General features: G+C 44.2%; 1 pseudogene; it reads left to right on the plus strand.

The window, feature by feature from the left end:
- The first annotated feature begins 4,144 nt into the window (after nt 1-4,144).
- Nucleotides 4,145-16,045, plus strand: LOC147205787 (uncharacterized; annotated as a pseudogene).
- The last annotated feature ends 336 nt before the right edge of the window (nt 16,046-16,381 follow it).

The following is a 16,381-nucleotide window of genomic DNA, read 5'->3' on the forward strand; positions in this document are numbered from 1 at the left end:
CTGCAATTGGTCTTTTTTTTTTATTTATACAATAATGTGTTTCAAACTGGGACCATATTGACTTGTGTTAGAACAGGGGTGGGCAATTATTTTCCCGGGGGGGCCAAATGAGAAGCAGAAAATATTGTGGAGGGCCGGGCCAAAAGTTAGAAATAGAAATAGAAAATAAAGAAGATAGCACAATGTCTTTGTATGCCAGTAATAATGTAACATTCTCCTCCACCATCACACTCAGCACCGGTTCTCCTCAAGGATGTGTACTGAGCTCCCTGTTGTTCACGCTCTACACATTTGACTGCTCTCCGACTCTTATTAGCAGTCCAGTTTGCGGAAAGTTTTTAACATGATAACAATTAAACCATTCTAGGAAATGTTCATTTACTCGAGCCACAAGCAATTCACTCACTCATGGAAATTGCCAGAATCGGACTGAGTAAGAATCGCTTCCTTGTTTTTCAAAGTCTCGTAGATTTGAGTCTTTCCGACTCCAGGCGTCTCCTGAATGTTTCGTACTTTGTTACCCGCTTTGTTTAATCAGATACATATCACTTTCCCTTCCATGGTCATTACTCTCTCCCTCTTTCTTCGTCTTCCCCTCCCTCCCTGTGCTCTGCAACTTGAAGTAACTGCACCACCTGGCGTTGAAATACCTGTCATTACAAGTCCAAACGAAATGAATGCAATCAAACCTTAATTGTGCACCAATCTTCGGCGGGCTGGATTAAAAAGACCAACGGGCCGGATCCGGCCCGCGGGCCGTAGTTTGCCCACCCCTGTGTTAGAATTACTGTACGGTGAAATACAGTTACAGACCCTGAATTTGGAAAAGCTGTCCATATTGATAGCACCCTGGTCCCAAGCTCTTTGTCTTGGCCACACAGGACCACAGCATATACAGTATTTCTGCTGCACAAAAATGATTACCGTATTTTCCGCACTATAGGGCACACCAAAAAGTCTTCCATTATCTTAAAAGCTCACCGAGCACCATAAAATCTGGTGCGTCTTTTGTATGGTCATTAGGGTAATATGTCGACTCCAAGATGGCTCCTTCCTGGAGACATGCTACCAATGTTATAACTTGCTGTTGGTTCAGTGAACTGTGTCGCTGCTTTATTAAATATGTTTGTGTTGCAGCTCCGAAAAAAAGGAGAGCTGTGGTGTTAATTTTTTAAAACAGTCTCAACAAATACAGGTACGTCTTTGTCTGTCTCCGTGCTTTCTTCCGTTGGACTCGAGAGGCGTTCAAGACCGCCACCGAAAAACGTAAACTAATGATTACTTCAATGAAACTACAAAAATTGAAAATAAACATCAAAACTGAAAAGCAAGCGAGGATATCACAAAATAAATTCTATAGCCCCCCCCCCCCCTACAGAATTTATATTGTGATTTCATCATTTGTCAAGTCAAGTCAAGTCAACAGTATTTATAGAGCACTTTCAAACAGCCATCGCTGCATACAAAGTGCTGTACATGGAGCAATTTAACATGCACAATAAACAGTAAGACAAATCGGTAATAAAGGCGGTAGAAAGCACCAAACAGTAAAACCAAGAACAAATCTAAGTCATGCTGAGTCGAATGCCAAAGAATACAAGTGAGTTTTGAGGAGGGTTTTGAAGATGGGCAGCGAGGAGGCTTGCCGAATGTTTAGTGGGAGGTCATTCCAGAGAGAGGGACCAGCAACAGAAAAGGCTCGATCCCCTCTGAGCCTCAGTTTAGTTCTTGGTACTTCTAATAAAGTCTGGTCCACAGACCTGAGGCGCCGGGCAGGTGTGTAGGGGCGGATGAGCTCAGAGAGGTAAGGTGGCGCGAGATTATTCAGAGATTTGAAAACAAATAAGAGGATCTTGAAAATAACTCTAAAATGAATGGGGAGCCAGTGAAGGGATGCCAGAGTAGGAGTTATGTGCTCCCTCTTACGAGTACCAGTCAAGAGGCGAGCGGCGGCATTCTGGACCAGCTGAAGGCGCTTAATGGAGGACTGGCTGACTCCAAAGTAAAGGGCATTGCAGTAATCGAGCCGGGATGTGACAAAGGCATGAATTACCATCTCAAAGTGTTCATGTGAGAGGAGAGGTTTTATTTTGGCCAGCTGTCTAAGGTGAAAGAAGCTGGATTTAACAACGGCACCAATTTGCCGATCGAGTTTGAAATCACTGTCCAGTTTAAGGCCCAAGTTTGAAACTGTTGACTTAAGATAAGGAGACAGGGGGCCCAAGTCTACAGGATGGAATGTACAAGGGCCACTGGGACCAAACAATATCACCTCTGTCTTCTTTTCATTGAATCTCAAGAAATTTTGTGCCATCCAGGTTTTGATTTCTTCCAGACAGGATAGGAGTGGCCTTAATGAGAAGGCGTCTTTCTTGCTCAGTGGGACATAGATCTGGCAGTCATCTGCATAGCAGTGGAAGGGAATACCATGTTTCCTTAAGATGGAACCCAATGGGAGCAGATACAGCGAGAACAGCAGAGGCCCCAGAATTGAGCCCTGTGGAACACCACATGACAGGGGAGCAGTGCGTGACTCAGAGCAGCCAAGGCTGACACAGAAGGTTCTGTCAGCTAAATAGGACCTAAACCACTCAAGAGCACTGCCGCCAATGCCCACCAAGTGCTGCAAACGAGACAGCAGAATACTGTGATCCACTGTATCAAATGCTGCAGTTAAGTCCAATAAAACTAGACACACGTGGTCTCCAGAGTCATTTGCCAGGAGGATGTCATTAGAAACGCGTAACAGGGCTGACTCCGTGCTATGCATCGTCTTGAAACCTGACTGGAAGACCTCCAAGATGTTATGTTCATCCAAGAAAATTTTCAACTGGATGTGCACGACTTTTTCCAGAATTTTGGAAATGAAAGGCAGCTTGGAAATGGGCCTGAAACTTGACAGCACATCTGGATCAAGGCCAGCTTTCTTGATCAAGGGTTGGACCACAGCATGTTTAAACTGTTGGGGAACTACACCAGAAGAGAGGCTGCTGTTGATGATATCCAAGACTGATGCGCCAACACTCGGGAGAACCTCCTGAAATTTGTGAATACACAACAAAGGAATAAATAACTACGACTGACATCTGCCCCTCCGTGAGCCGTCACCTTACCGTGGTGGAGGTGTTTGTGTATCCCAATGATCCTAGGAGCTAAGTTGGCTGGGGCTTTGAAGTCAAGATGGCGCCCGAGTAGGCAGCCGTCAGCAAGTGCTCTCATGAGCCTTGCTATTTTTTTTTGTTTTTTTGTTTGTTTTGTCACTTTGTGTTTGTTACGTCGTGTGGACCTGATGTGGACTTTTTTCAGCATTTTTTGGCCACGACATTCATCACGGAGGAGACTCTGTGCTCGGTGGTTGCGCCTTCTCGGCAGCATGGGTATACCAGCACTGTTTTTGACTGGGAGGAATGTCGGCGCCATTTGACTGTCGTTGCTGGACAGTCCCGGGGCGCTTGTGTCTTGCGCCTGTAATGGGCAGCATTTTTCACAGCCCCGCTTTGTTCAGCGGAGAGATCGGTGCTGTTGAACGGTCTGCGGCTGGATGGATGTAAGTCTTGAGCAGACGATGAGAAGAAAGGAGCGTTAGTGCGGAGCGCCGATGCGGATTTGGAACTGGGAGTCGCGGATTGGAGTTTGAAGCGGATTACGTGGGACAGGAGAAGTGAACTAATCTCTTTTCGTCAATGGACGGTACAGCTTCGTGTTTGCTTTCAAAACTTAGCTTGTAGCAGACGTGTGCACATTTTCAGCATGACGTCTCTGATCCACTGGTGAAAGGACACTTTGATCCTCTCCTCTTTCATCTAGAACTGCTTCAGACAACAAAATGTATGCAGAAAATTGGTGAAGATTGCACGACTGTCTGTGTCCTATGTGTTGTGTTGTATTATTTTTGTTATTTTGACTTCAAAATGGCGCCACGAGAGTGGCTGCCTTTCCAGCAGCTCCTATATTTTGTTGTTCTACTTCTTCCTTTCATAACTTTGCTGCTGTGAATTGGGAATTTCTCCATTGCGAGACTAATAAAGGTTTTCTTATCTTTTCTTATCTTTATGCCCCTGGCAGGGTCACCCATGGCAAACAGGTCCTAGGTGTGGGACCAGACAAAGCACGGCTCAAAAACCCCTTATGAAGAACAAAATTAATGGAACCCAGTTTCCCTTGCCCGGATGCGGGTCACCGGGGCCCCCCTCTGGAGCCAGGCCTGGGGGTGGGGCTCGTTGGCGAGCGCCTGGTGGCCGGGCCTGCACCCATGGGGCCCGGCCGGGCTCAGCCCGAAGAGGCAACGTGGGTCCCCCTTCTCATGGGCTCACCACCCATGGGAGGGGCCAAAGGGGTCGGTGCAGTGTGAGCTGGGCGGCAGCCAAAGGCGGCGACCCTGGCGATCCGATCCTCGGCTGCAGAAGCTATCTCTAGGGACATGGAATGTCACCTCTCTTGCAGGGAAGGAGCCCGAGCTGGTGTGTGAGGTATAAAAGTTCAGACTGGATATAGTCGGACTTACCTCCACACACAGCCTGGGTTCTGGTACCAGTTCTCTCGTGAGGGGTTGGACTCTCTTCCACTCTGGAGTTGCCCACGGTGAGAGGCACAGAGCAGGTGTGGGCATACTCATTCCCCCCCGGCTCAGTGCCTGTACATTGGGGTTCACACCGGTCGACGAGAGGGTTACCTCCCTCCGCCTTCGGGTGGGGGGACGGGTCCTGACTGTTGTTTGTGCGTACGCACCCAACAGCAGTTCAGCGTACCCACCCTTTTTGGAGTCCTTGGATGGTGTGCTGGAGTGTACTCCTGCTGGGGACTCCCTTGTTCTACTGGGGGACTTCACTCCTCACGTGGGCAACGACAGTGAGACCTGGAGGGGTGTGATTGGGAGGAACGCCCCCACCCCCCAGCGCGATCAGAACTCGAGTGGTGTTTCGTTATTGGACTTCTGTGCTCATCACGGATTGTCCATAACGAACACCTTGTTCAAACATAAGGGTGTCCATATGTGCACTTGGCACCATGACACCCTTGGCCGCAGTTCAATGATTGACTTTGTGGTTGTATCATCGGATTTGCGGCCGCATGTTTTGGACACTCGGGTGAAGAGAGGGGCGGAGCTGTCAACTGATCACTACCTGGTGGTGAGTCGGCTCTGATGGTAGGGGAAGATGCCGCTCCGACCTGGCAGACCCAAACGTATTGTGAGGGTTTGTTGGGAGCGTCTGGAGGAATCCCCTGTCAGAAGGAGTTTCAACTCCCACCTCCGACAGAGCTTTTCCCATGGACCATGTTCCGTGCCTCTATTGTTGAGGCGGCCAATCTGAGTTGTGGCCGTAAGGTGGTTGGTGCCTTTCATGGCGGCAACCCCCGTACTCGCTGGTGGACACCAGCAGTAACGGATGCCGTCAAGCTGAAGAAGGAGTCCTATCGAGCCTTTATGGCCTGTGGGACCCCAGAGGCAGCTGACGGGTATCGACTGGCCAAGCGGAATGTAGCTTTGGTGGTCGCTGAGGCAAAAACTCGGGCGTGGGAAGAGTTCGGTGAGGCCATCGAAGCCAACTTCCGGATGGCTTCGAGGAAATTCTGGTCCACCATCCGACGTCTCAGGAGGGGGAAACAGTGTACCACTAACACTGTGTACAGTGGGGATGGGGCGCTGTTGACCTTGACTCGGGATGTTGTGAGCCGGTGGAGGGAGTACTTCCTCAACTCCACCAGTACGCCTTCCTTGGAGGAAGCAGAGTCTGGGGACTCTGAGGTGGGCTCTCCTATCTCTGTGGTCGAAGTCACCGATGTGGTTAAAAAGCTCCTTGGTGGCAAGGCCCCAGGGGTGGATGAGATCCGCCCGGAGTTCCTCAAGGCTCTGGATGTTGTGGGGCTGTCCTGGTTGACACGCCTCTGCAACATCGCGTGGTCAGCGGGGAGAGTGCCTCTGGATTGGCAGACCGGGGTGGTGGTCCCTCTTTTTAAAAAGGGGGACCGGAGGGTGTGTTCCAACTACAGAGGGATCACACTCCTCAGCCTCCCTGGTAAGGTCTATTCAGGGTTGCTGGAGAGGAGGGTCCGTCAGGAAGTCGAGCCTCCGATTGAGGAGGAGCAGTGTGGTTTTCACCCAACCAGTCTACATGTGTTTTGTGGACTTGGAGAAGGTGTTTGACCGTGTCCCTTGGGGAGTTCTGTGGGGGGTGCTTCGTGGGTATGGGGTACCGAACCCCCTAATATGGGCTGTTCGGTCACTATACCACCAATGTCAGAGTTTGGTTCGCATTGCCGGCAGTAAGTCGGAATCGTTTCCAGTGAGGGTAGGACTCCGCCAAGGCTGCCCATTGTCGCTGATTCTGTTCATAACCTTTATGGACAGAATTTCTAGGCGCAGCCGAAGTGTTGAGGGGGTCCGTTTTGGTGGCCTCAGTATTGCATCTCTGCTTTTTGCAGATGTTGTGGTACTGTTGGCTCCTTCAAGCAGGGCTCTCCAACTCTCACTGGAGCGTTTCGCAGCCGAGTGTGAAGCGGTTGGGATGAAAATCAGCACCTCCAAATCTAAAACGATGGTCCTCAGTCGGAAAAGGGTGGACTGCCCCCTCTGGGTCGGGGAGGAGATCTTGCCCCAAGTGGAGGAGTTTAAGTATCTTGGGGTCTTGTTCACGAGTGAGGGCAGGAGGGAGCAAGAGATCGACAGGCGGATCGGTGCAGCGTCTGCTATGATGCGGACGTTGTATCGGTCTGTAGTGGTAAAGAAGGAGCTGAGCCAAAGGGCGAAGCGTTCAATTTACCGGTCGACCGGCTCACCTATGGTCACGATCTATGGTCACGAGCTATGGGTCATGACCGAAAGAACAAGATCCCGGATACAAACGGCCGAAATGAGCTTTCTCCGCAGGGTGTCCGGGCTCTCCCTTAGAGATAAGGTGAGAAGCTCAGCCATCCGGGAGGGGCTCAGAGTCGAGCCGCTTCTCCTCCACATCGAGAGAAGCCAGATGAGGTGGCTTGGGCATCTGATTCGGATGGCTCCTGAACGCCTCCCTGGTGAGGTGTTCCGGGCATGTCCCACCGTAGGAGACCCCGAGGACGACCCAGGACACGCTGGAGAGACTGTGTCACCCAGCTGGCCTGGGAACGCCTTGGGATCCCCCGGGTAGAGTTGGAAGAAGTAGCTAGGGAGAGGGAAGTCTGGGCTTCCCTGCTAAAACTGCTGCCCCCGCGACCCGGCCCTGGATAAGCAGTAGAAGATGGATGGATGGATGGATGGATGGATGGACTGACATCTGATCGTACTGTTGGAGCTACGATCAAGGAAATGCCAATGCATTTTTCGGAGGTGCTCATGAACTCCTCTCGAGTTGACCGGAAGAAAAGGAGGCACGGAGACGGACAAAGACGCACCTGTATTTGTTGAAATAATGAGAGCTGTGGTTGTGGTTTTATTTTTTTTTTAGAGGCAGACTTTATTAATGGTTTTCACAGTCTGAAAAAATACAGGTACTGTACGTCTTTGTCCGTCTCTGTGCCTTCTCTTCCGTTCCCCTCGAGAGGCGTTCATGGCCGCTTCCGAAAAACGTAAATTCATTCTTCAATGAAACCATGAAGAAAATCACAAAATAAATTCTACTGTATATCCCCCCTACAGAATTTATTTTGTGATTTCCTTGCTTGATTTTCTGTTTTGATGCATTATTTTCACATTTCGTAGTTTCATTTAAGTACAGTAATAGCTAATTTACATTTTTCAGAGGCGGTCATGAACGCCTCTCACGTTGAACAGACGCCTCTCGAGTTGAATGGAAGGAGCGTAGCCCCATCTAGTGGAGGCATTGTAGATTGCACCTTTTAGTCCGAGGCGTCTAATGTATGAAAAATTTTCACAAAATAGCCATTCATTGAAGGTGTGCCTCATAATCCAGTGCCTCTTTCCGTGCGGAAAATACGGTATGTGGCGGAAGAGTGACATTCGATTGCAGTGACTACATCATAACTTCTCATCACAATCGGAAATAAGTCAGAGATATTCAACAGGGTGTCATTTTGAAAAATGAACCCATGGAGGAACCAAGAAAGGCATTGGATCTGATTGTTGTCATCGAGACTGAATAGCAACTGACTTTCAAAGGCACACTTAAGTCCTCTCAGATTGCAGAATTTCAGTGTTGTGGGTTGAAGTGTTGTGTCCAAGGACCGGCAACCCGAGGCCAAGACCAAGGCCAAGGACTTGACTCCGAGGCCAAGGCCAAGGACTTGGAAAATTTTCCGTGGCAAGGCCAAGGCCAAGGACTTGAGAAATTTTCCGAGGCCAAGGCCAAGGACCAAGGACTTGCCTCCAAGGCCAGGGACCAAGGACTGATTTTGAAGCTGAGGCCTAGCCGAGGACATGTATAAAACAATGCTATCATACCACTTGGCAGGTCTTCATGATTTGCAACACCCCTCCATCATAACCCCTTGCACTCCCTAACGCTTGAATGAAGTGTTTTTATTCAAAGAGGAGAACAGTCAGGGTATGTGTTATTTATACTGAGAAAAACAAAAAAAGCATATGATATACATTTATGAATTAATGTTTTAGTGCAGTAGTTTCTTAATGTGAAGTAAATCAACACTCAACAGGCATGACATGGCACGGAAGACAAGTTAAGAAATGACTTTGCATAGAAGTCAATCACTGAGTGCAGAAAAAGCGGTAATCTCTGCAGTGATAATTTTACAGTTTACCGGCAGCGAGTCCCAGGGACTCGCTGATCAGAAAAGTATGAGTCTCATTATGCATTGAGAGAGTCCCAAATTTCGAATTCTGAAATGGTCTGCTTATTCAATTGCATATGATAATAACACAAACAACATATACATACAATTATAAACAAATGTTGCAAAAATTTAAATAATTCAGGAGCAGGCCTGAGGATTTCGGCTCTTTGAAGTGAACGATGAGTCGTTTTTAGACGAAAAAAACGACCATGTCGAGTAAGGTGTTTTTAGCCCAAAAAAAAACGACCGTGTATAGGAAGGCGTTTTTAGACGAAAAAAACCCACCATGTACAGTAAGGCGTTTTTCGACGAAAAAAACGACCATGAATAGTAAGACGTTTTAACAAAACAAAACAAAAACGACCATGTATAGGAAGGCGTTTTTAGACGAAAAAACCCACCATGAATAGTAGTGTTTTTCGATGAAAAAAACGACCATGAATAGTAAGGTGTTTTGAGCCTAAAAAAATGACCATGAATAGTAAGGCGTTTTAACAAAAAAAAAAAACGACCATGTATATATAGTAAGGCGTTTTTAGCCGAAAAAAAGGACCATGTAGAGTAAGGCGTTTTTAGCCGAAAAAAACGACCATGTATAGTAAGGCATTTTTAGCCCCCAAAAACGACCACGTATAGTGAGGAATTTTTAGCGTCAAAAACGACCATGTATAGTAAGGCGTTTTTAGCCGAAAAAAAAGACCATGTAGAGTAAGGCGTTTTTAGCCGAAAAAAACGACCATGTAAGGCATTTTTAGCCCCCAAAAAAACGACCATGTATAGTAAGGCATTTTTAGCCCCAAAAAAACGACCATGTATAGAAAGGCATTTTTGGCAGAAAAAAAAGGACCACGTATCGTAAGGCGCTTTTAGCCGAAAAAAATGACCATGTATCGTAAGCTGTTTTTAGCCGAAAAAAACGACCATGTATAGTAAGGCGTTTTAAGCCGAAAAAAACTACTATGTATATAGTCAGCCGTTTTTAGCCAAAAAACATGACCATTTGTAGTAAGGCGTTTTTAGCTGAAAAAAAAGACCATGTTTAGTAAGGCGTTTTTAGCCGAAAAAAACGACCATGTATACTAAGGTATTTTAACCCGAAAAAAACGACCATGTATAGTAAGGCTTTTTTAGCCGAAAAAATACGACCATGTTTAGTAAGGCGTTTTTAGCCGGAAAAAAAATGACCATGGATAGTAAGGCGTTTGAACCCCAAAAAACGACCATGTATAGTAAGGCGTTTTTCAACGAGAAAAAAAAACATGTATAGTAAGGCGTTTTTAGCCGAAAAAAACGACCATGTATAGTAAAGCATCTTGAGCCGAAAAAAATAACCATGTATATAGAAAGGCGTTTTTAGCCGAAAAAAATGACCATGTTTAGTAAGGCGTTTTTTGCCGAAAAAAAACAACCCTGGATAGTAAGGCGTTTTAACCCAAAAAAACGACCATGTATAGTAAGGCGTTTTTAGACGAAAAAAATGACCATGTGTAGTAAGGTGTTTTGAGCCGAAAAAAACGACCATGTATAGTAAGGCGTTTTTAGCCGAAAAAAACGACCATGTATAGTAAGGCATCTTGAGCCGAAAAAAATAACCATGTATAGTAAGGCGTTTTTAGCCAAAAAAACGACCATGTATATAGAAAGGCGTTTTTAGCCGAAATAAACGACCATGTATAGTAAGGCGTTTTTTGCCGAAAAAAATGACCATGTGTAGTAAGGTGTTTTGAGCCGAAAAAAACGACCATGTATAGTAAGGCGTTTTTAGCCGAAAAAAAATGACCATGTATAACGACCATGTATAGTCAGGCGTTTTTAGCCGAAAAAAATGACCATGTATAGTCAGGCATTTTTAGCCCCAAAAAAAACGACCACGTATAGAAAGGCATTTTTAACCCAAAAAAACGACCATGTATTTTTAGCCCCAAAAACGACCATGTATAGTCAGGCGTTTTTAGCCGAAAAAAATGACCATGTATAGTAAGGCGTTTTTAGCCGCAAAAAAATTACCATGTATAACGACCATGTATAGTCAGGCGTTTTTAGCCGAAAAAAATGACCATGTATACTAAGGCATTATAGGCCGAAAAAAAACGACCATGTATAGTGAGGCATTTTTAGCCCCAAAAAACGGCCATGTATAGAAAGGCATTTTTAACCCAAAAAAACGACCATGTATTTTTAGCCCCAAAAAACGACCATGTATAGTCAGGCGTTTTTAGCCGAAAAAAATGACCATGTATAGTAAGGCGTTTTTAGCCGAAAAAAAATGACCATGTATAGCACGGCGTTCTTAGCCGAAAAAAAAAAACGACCATGTATAGTCAGGCATTTTTAGCCCCAAAAAAAACGACCATGTATAGAAAGGCATTTTTAACCCAAAAAAACAACCATGTATTTTTAGCCCCAAAAAACGACCATGTATAGTCAGGCGTTTTTAGCCGAAAAAAATGACCATGTATAGTAAGGCGTTTTTGGCCGAAAAAAACCCGACCATGTATATATAGTAAGGCGTTTTTAGCCCAAAAAAACGACCATGTATAGTAAGGCGATTTTGGCCGAAAAAAAAATTACCATGGATAGTAAGGCGTTTTTCAACGAAAAAAAAACCATGTATAGTAAGGCGTTTTTAGCCGAAAAAAACGACCATGTATAGTAAAGCATCTTGAGCCGAAAAAAATAACCATGTATATAGAAAGGCGTTTTTAGCCGAAAAAAACGACCATGTTTAGTAAGGCGTTTTTTGCCGGAAAAAAAACAACCCTGGATAGTAAGGCGTTTTAACCCAAAAAAACGACCATGTATAGTAAGGCGTTTTTAGACGAAAAAAATGACCATGTGTAGTAAGGTGTTTTGAGCCGAAAAAAACGACCATGTATAGTAAGGCGTTTTTAGCCGAAAAAAACGACCATGTATAGTAAGGCATCTTGAGCCGAAAAAAATAACCATGTATAGTAAGGCGTTTTTAGCCGAAAAAAACGACCATGTATATAGAAAGGCGTTTTTAGCCGAAATAAACGACCATGTATAGTAAGGCGTTTTTTGCCGAAAAAAATGACCATGTGTAGTAAGGTGTTTTGAGCCGAAAAAAAACGACCATGTATAATAAGGCGTTTTTAGACGAAAAAACGACCATGAATAGTAAGGCGTTTTTAGCCGAAAAAAACAACCATGTATGGTAAGGCGTTTGTAGCCGAAAAAAACCCCGACCATGTATAGTAAGGCGTTTTTAATTGAAAAAAAAAACGGCCGTGTATAGTAAGGCATTTTTAGCCCCCAAAAAAACGACCATGTATAGTAAGGCGTTTTTAGCCCAAAAAAAACGACCATGTATAGTAAGGCGTTTTTAGCCGAAAAAAACGACCATGTATAGTAAGGCATCTTGAGCCGAAAAAAATAACCATGTATAGTAAGGCGTTTTTAGCCGAAAAAAACGACCATGTATATAGAAAGGTGTTTTTAGCTGAAATAAACGCCCATGTATAGTAAGGCGTTTTTTGCCGAAAAAAATGACCATGTGTAGTAAGGTGTTTTGAGCCGAAAAAAACGACCATGAATAGTAAGGCGTTTTAACAACAACAAAAAAAACGACCATGTATAGTAAGGTGTTATTAGCCGAAAAAAACAACCATGTATGGTAAGGCGTTTGTAGCCGAAAAAACCCCCGACCGTGTATAGTAAGGCATTTTTAGCCCCAAAAAAACGACCATGTATTTTTAGCCCCAAAAAACGACCATGTATAGTCAGGCGTTTTTAGCCGAAAAAAATGACCATGTATAGCACGGCGTTCTTAGCCGAAAAAAAAAAACGACCATGTATAGTCAGGCATTTTTAGCCCCAAAAAAAAACGACCATGTATAGAAAGGCATTTTTAACCCAAAAAAACGACCATGTATTTTTAGCCCCAAAAACGACCATGTATAGTCAGGCGTTTTTAGCCGAAAAAAATGACCATGTATAGTAAGGCGTTTTTAGTCGTTTTTAGTCGTTTTTAGTAGTAAGGCGTTTTTAGTAAGGCGTTTAAAACGCCTTACTATACATGGTCATTTTTTTCGGCTAAAAACGCCTGACTATACATGGTCGTTTTTTGGGGCTAAAAATACATGGTTGTTTTTTTGGGTTAAAAATGCCTTTCTATACATGGTCGTTTTTTTTGGGGCTAAAAATGCCTGACTATACATGGTGGTTTTTTTTTTTCGGCTAAGAACGCCGTGCTATACATGGTCGTTTTTTGGGGCTAAAAATACATGGTCGTTTTTTTGGGTTAAAAATGCCTTTCTATACATGGTCGTTTTTTGGGGGCTAAAAATGCCTTACAATACATGGTCGTTTTTTTGGGGCTAAAAATGCCTCACTATACATGGTCGTTTTTTTTCGGCCTATAATGCCTTAGTATACATGGTCATTTTTTTCGGCTAAAAACGCCTGACTATACATGGTCATTTTTTTTCGACTAAAAACGCCTTACTATACATGGTCATTTCTTTCGGCTAAAAACGCCTGACTATACATGGTCGTTTTTGGGGCTAAAAATACATGGTCGTTTTTTTGGGTTAAAATGCCTTTCTATACATGGTCGTTTTTTTGGGGCTAAAAATGCCTTACTATACATGGTCGTTTTTTTTCGGCCAAAAATGCCTTACTGTAGATGGTCGTTTTTTTGGGGCTAAAAATGCCTTACTATACATGGTCGTTTTTTTTTTCGGCTAAAAACGCCTTACTATACATGGTCGGGTTTTTTTTCGGCCAAAAACGCCTTACTATACATGGTCGTTTTTTTGGGGCTAAAAATGCCTTACTATATATGGGCGTTTTTTTGGGGCTAAAAATGCCTTACGATACATGGTCGTTTTTGACGCTAAAAATTCCTTACTATACAGGGTCGTTTTTTTTTCGGCTCAAAACACCTTACTATACATGGTCATTTTTTTCGGCTAAAAGCGCCTCACTATACGTGGTCGTTTTTTTCGGCTAAAAACACCTTACTATACGTGGTCGTTTTTTTCGGGTTAAAACGCCTTACTATACATGGTCGTTTTTTTTCGGCTAAAAACGCCTTACTATACATGTTTTTTTTTTTCGTTGAAAAACACCTTACTATTCATGGTCATTTTTTTCGTCTAAAAACGCCTTACGATACATGGTCGTTTTTTTTCCGGCTAAAAACGCCTTACTAAACATGGTCGTTTTTTTCGGCTAAAAACGCCTTACTACAAATGGTCATGTTTTTTGGCTAAAAACGGCTGACTATATACATGGTAGTTTTTTTTGGCTAAAAACGCCTTACTAAACATGGTCGGTTTTTTTCGGCTAAAAACGCCTTACTATACATGGTCGTTTTTTTTTCAGGTTAAAACGCCTTGCTATACATGGTTGTTTTTTTCGGCTAAAAACAGCTTACTATCCATGGTCATTTTTTTCGGCTAAAAGCACCTTACGATACGTGGTCCTTTTTTTTCGGCTAAAAACGCCTTACTATACATGGTCGTTTTTTTGGGGCTAAAAATGCCTTACTGTACATGGTCGTTTTTTGGGGGCTAAAATGCCTGACTATACATGGTCGTTTTTTTTTTTCGGCTAAGAACGCCGTGCTATACATGGTCGTTTTTTTGGGGCTAAAAATGCCTTACTATACATGGTCGTTTTTTGGGGGCTAAAAATGCCTTACTTTACATGGTCGTTTTTTTCGGCTAAAAACGCCATAGTATACATGGTCGTTTTTTTTGGGCTAAAAACGCCTTACTATACATGGTCTTTTTTTTCGGCTAAAAACGCCTTACTTTCCATGGTTGGTTTTTTTTGTTAAAACGCCTTACTATTCATGGTCGTTTTTTTTCGTCGAAAAACGCCTTCCTATACACGGTCGTTTTTTTTTGGGCTAAAAACACCTTACTCTACATGAACGTTTTTTTCATCTAAAAACGACTCATCGTTCACTTCAAAGAGCCGAAATCCTCAGGCCTGCTCCTGAATTATTTAAAATTTTGCAACATTTGTTTATAATTGTATGTATATGTTGTTGTTTGTGTTATTATCATATGCAATTGAATAAGTAGACCATTTCAGAATTCAAAATTTGGGACTCTCTCAATGCATAATGGGATTCGCTGCCGGTAAACTGTAAAATTATCACTGCAGAGATTACCGCTTTTTCTGCACTCAGTGATTGACTTCTGTGCAAAGTCATTCCTCAACTTGTCTTCCGTGCCATGTCATGCCTGTTGAGTGTTGATTTACTTCACATTAAGAAACTACTGCACTAAAACATTAATTCATAAATGTATATCATATGCTTTTTTGTTTTTCTCAGTATAAATAACACGTACCCTGACTGTTCTACTCTTTGAATAAAAACACTTCATTCAAGCGTTAGGGAGTGCAAGGGGTTATGATGGAGGGGTGTTGCAAATCATGAAGACCTGCCAAGTGGTATGATAGCATTGTTTTATACATGTCCTCGGCTAGGCCTTAGCTTCAAAATCAGTCCTTGGTCCCTGGCCTTGGAGGCAAGTCCTTGGTCCTTGGCCTCGGAAAATTTCTCAAGTCCTTGGCCTTGGCCTTTCCTCGGAAAATTTTCCAAGTCCTTGGCCTTGGCCTCGGGTTGCCGGTCCTTGGACACAACACTGGTAATCCCGTCTCCAGGCTGTCGGGGGGGAAAAAGTTCACCATTTTGTGCTTTGTGTAACTCACTCACTCTTCTAGGTTTTGGGTCAGGGGCTCTCCAACTTCCCTCTGCCCGACGTGGCCCTGGTTGCCGAGCACTCAGACCCGGCGGAGCTGGGCAGGCTGCTGCAACTCGTCCTGGGATGCGCCGTCAAGTGCGAGCGCAAGCAAGGTGCGGTCCTCACCACGTGTTCAGGCGGGTTGTGCTGGGTACATTCATTTGAGTTTATTTGTTAGGGAGATTTTTTTTTTTTCCTGCGGCCGCTTTAATTCAAAGCGCATCCCTGCTGATGTACACTGCTTCGACTAACAACATGGCTGCATGGAGGTTTTACACTATATTCACTCTAATGGCCTCCTATGACAGCACCGGTTGCCTAAGTACTCATTTACGGAATGCCGGGAGAACAGTAAAACACAAGTGGGCACTCGGGCTACCACAAATGACTATTTTACTAGTCAACTCGTCACCAGTAGGAGCCGCGACTAGTCGACTAATCTGAACTACTTACACTCACACAAAAGGTAAATCTCCTTGTTGCCAGAATACATCCAAATCATCATGACGCTTGAGGAGTCCGTGCAGCACGTCATCATGGCAGCCATACAGGAGGTCTGGTCGGCGCACCAGAAGACATCACATACTGCTGAGGAATGATGGTGTCCTTTTGTAAATGGGTGACAAGCATGCTGACTTTTTTTCATTTTTTTTTTCTTTTTACAGCTCTTACATAGAGATACCATGTGCAAAAAAAGCAGAGCTGTCTGGGGACCTGGAACAGCAGGTCAGTGCTATTGGTATATGAGGTTCAAGCACTGGAATCACTTTTGTTGGGGTCCTCAGCATGCCTGTAAACAATTTTGTCTTCTGGTGAAAATCCTCTGCGGCCTTTAAAAAACATTAGTCCTAGAAACCAATTTGTAGGATCGACATAAATTTGACGTGTGTCATAACAGGGCGAATGAAAAAGTCTTAAAAACCCATGTCCAAAAT

The sequence above is a fragment of the Hippocampus guttulatus genome, chromosome 4, assembly GCF_054856545.1.
Source record: "Hippocampus guttulatus isolate MCC_2025c chromosome 4, RoL_Hgut_1.0, whole genome shotgun sequence".
In the NCBI taxonomy this organism is placed as follows: domain Eukaryota; kingdom Metazoa; phylum Chordata; class Actinopteri; order Syngnathiformes; family Syngnathidae; genus Hippocampus; species Hippocampus guttulatus.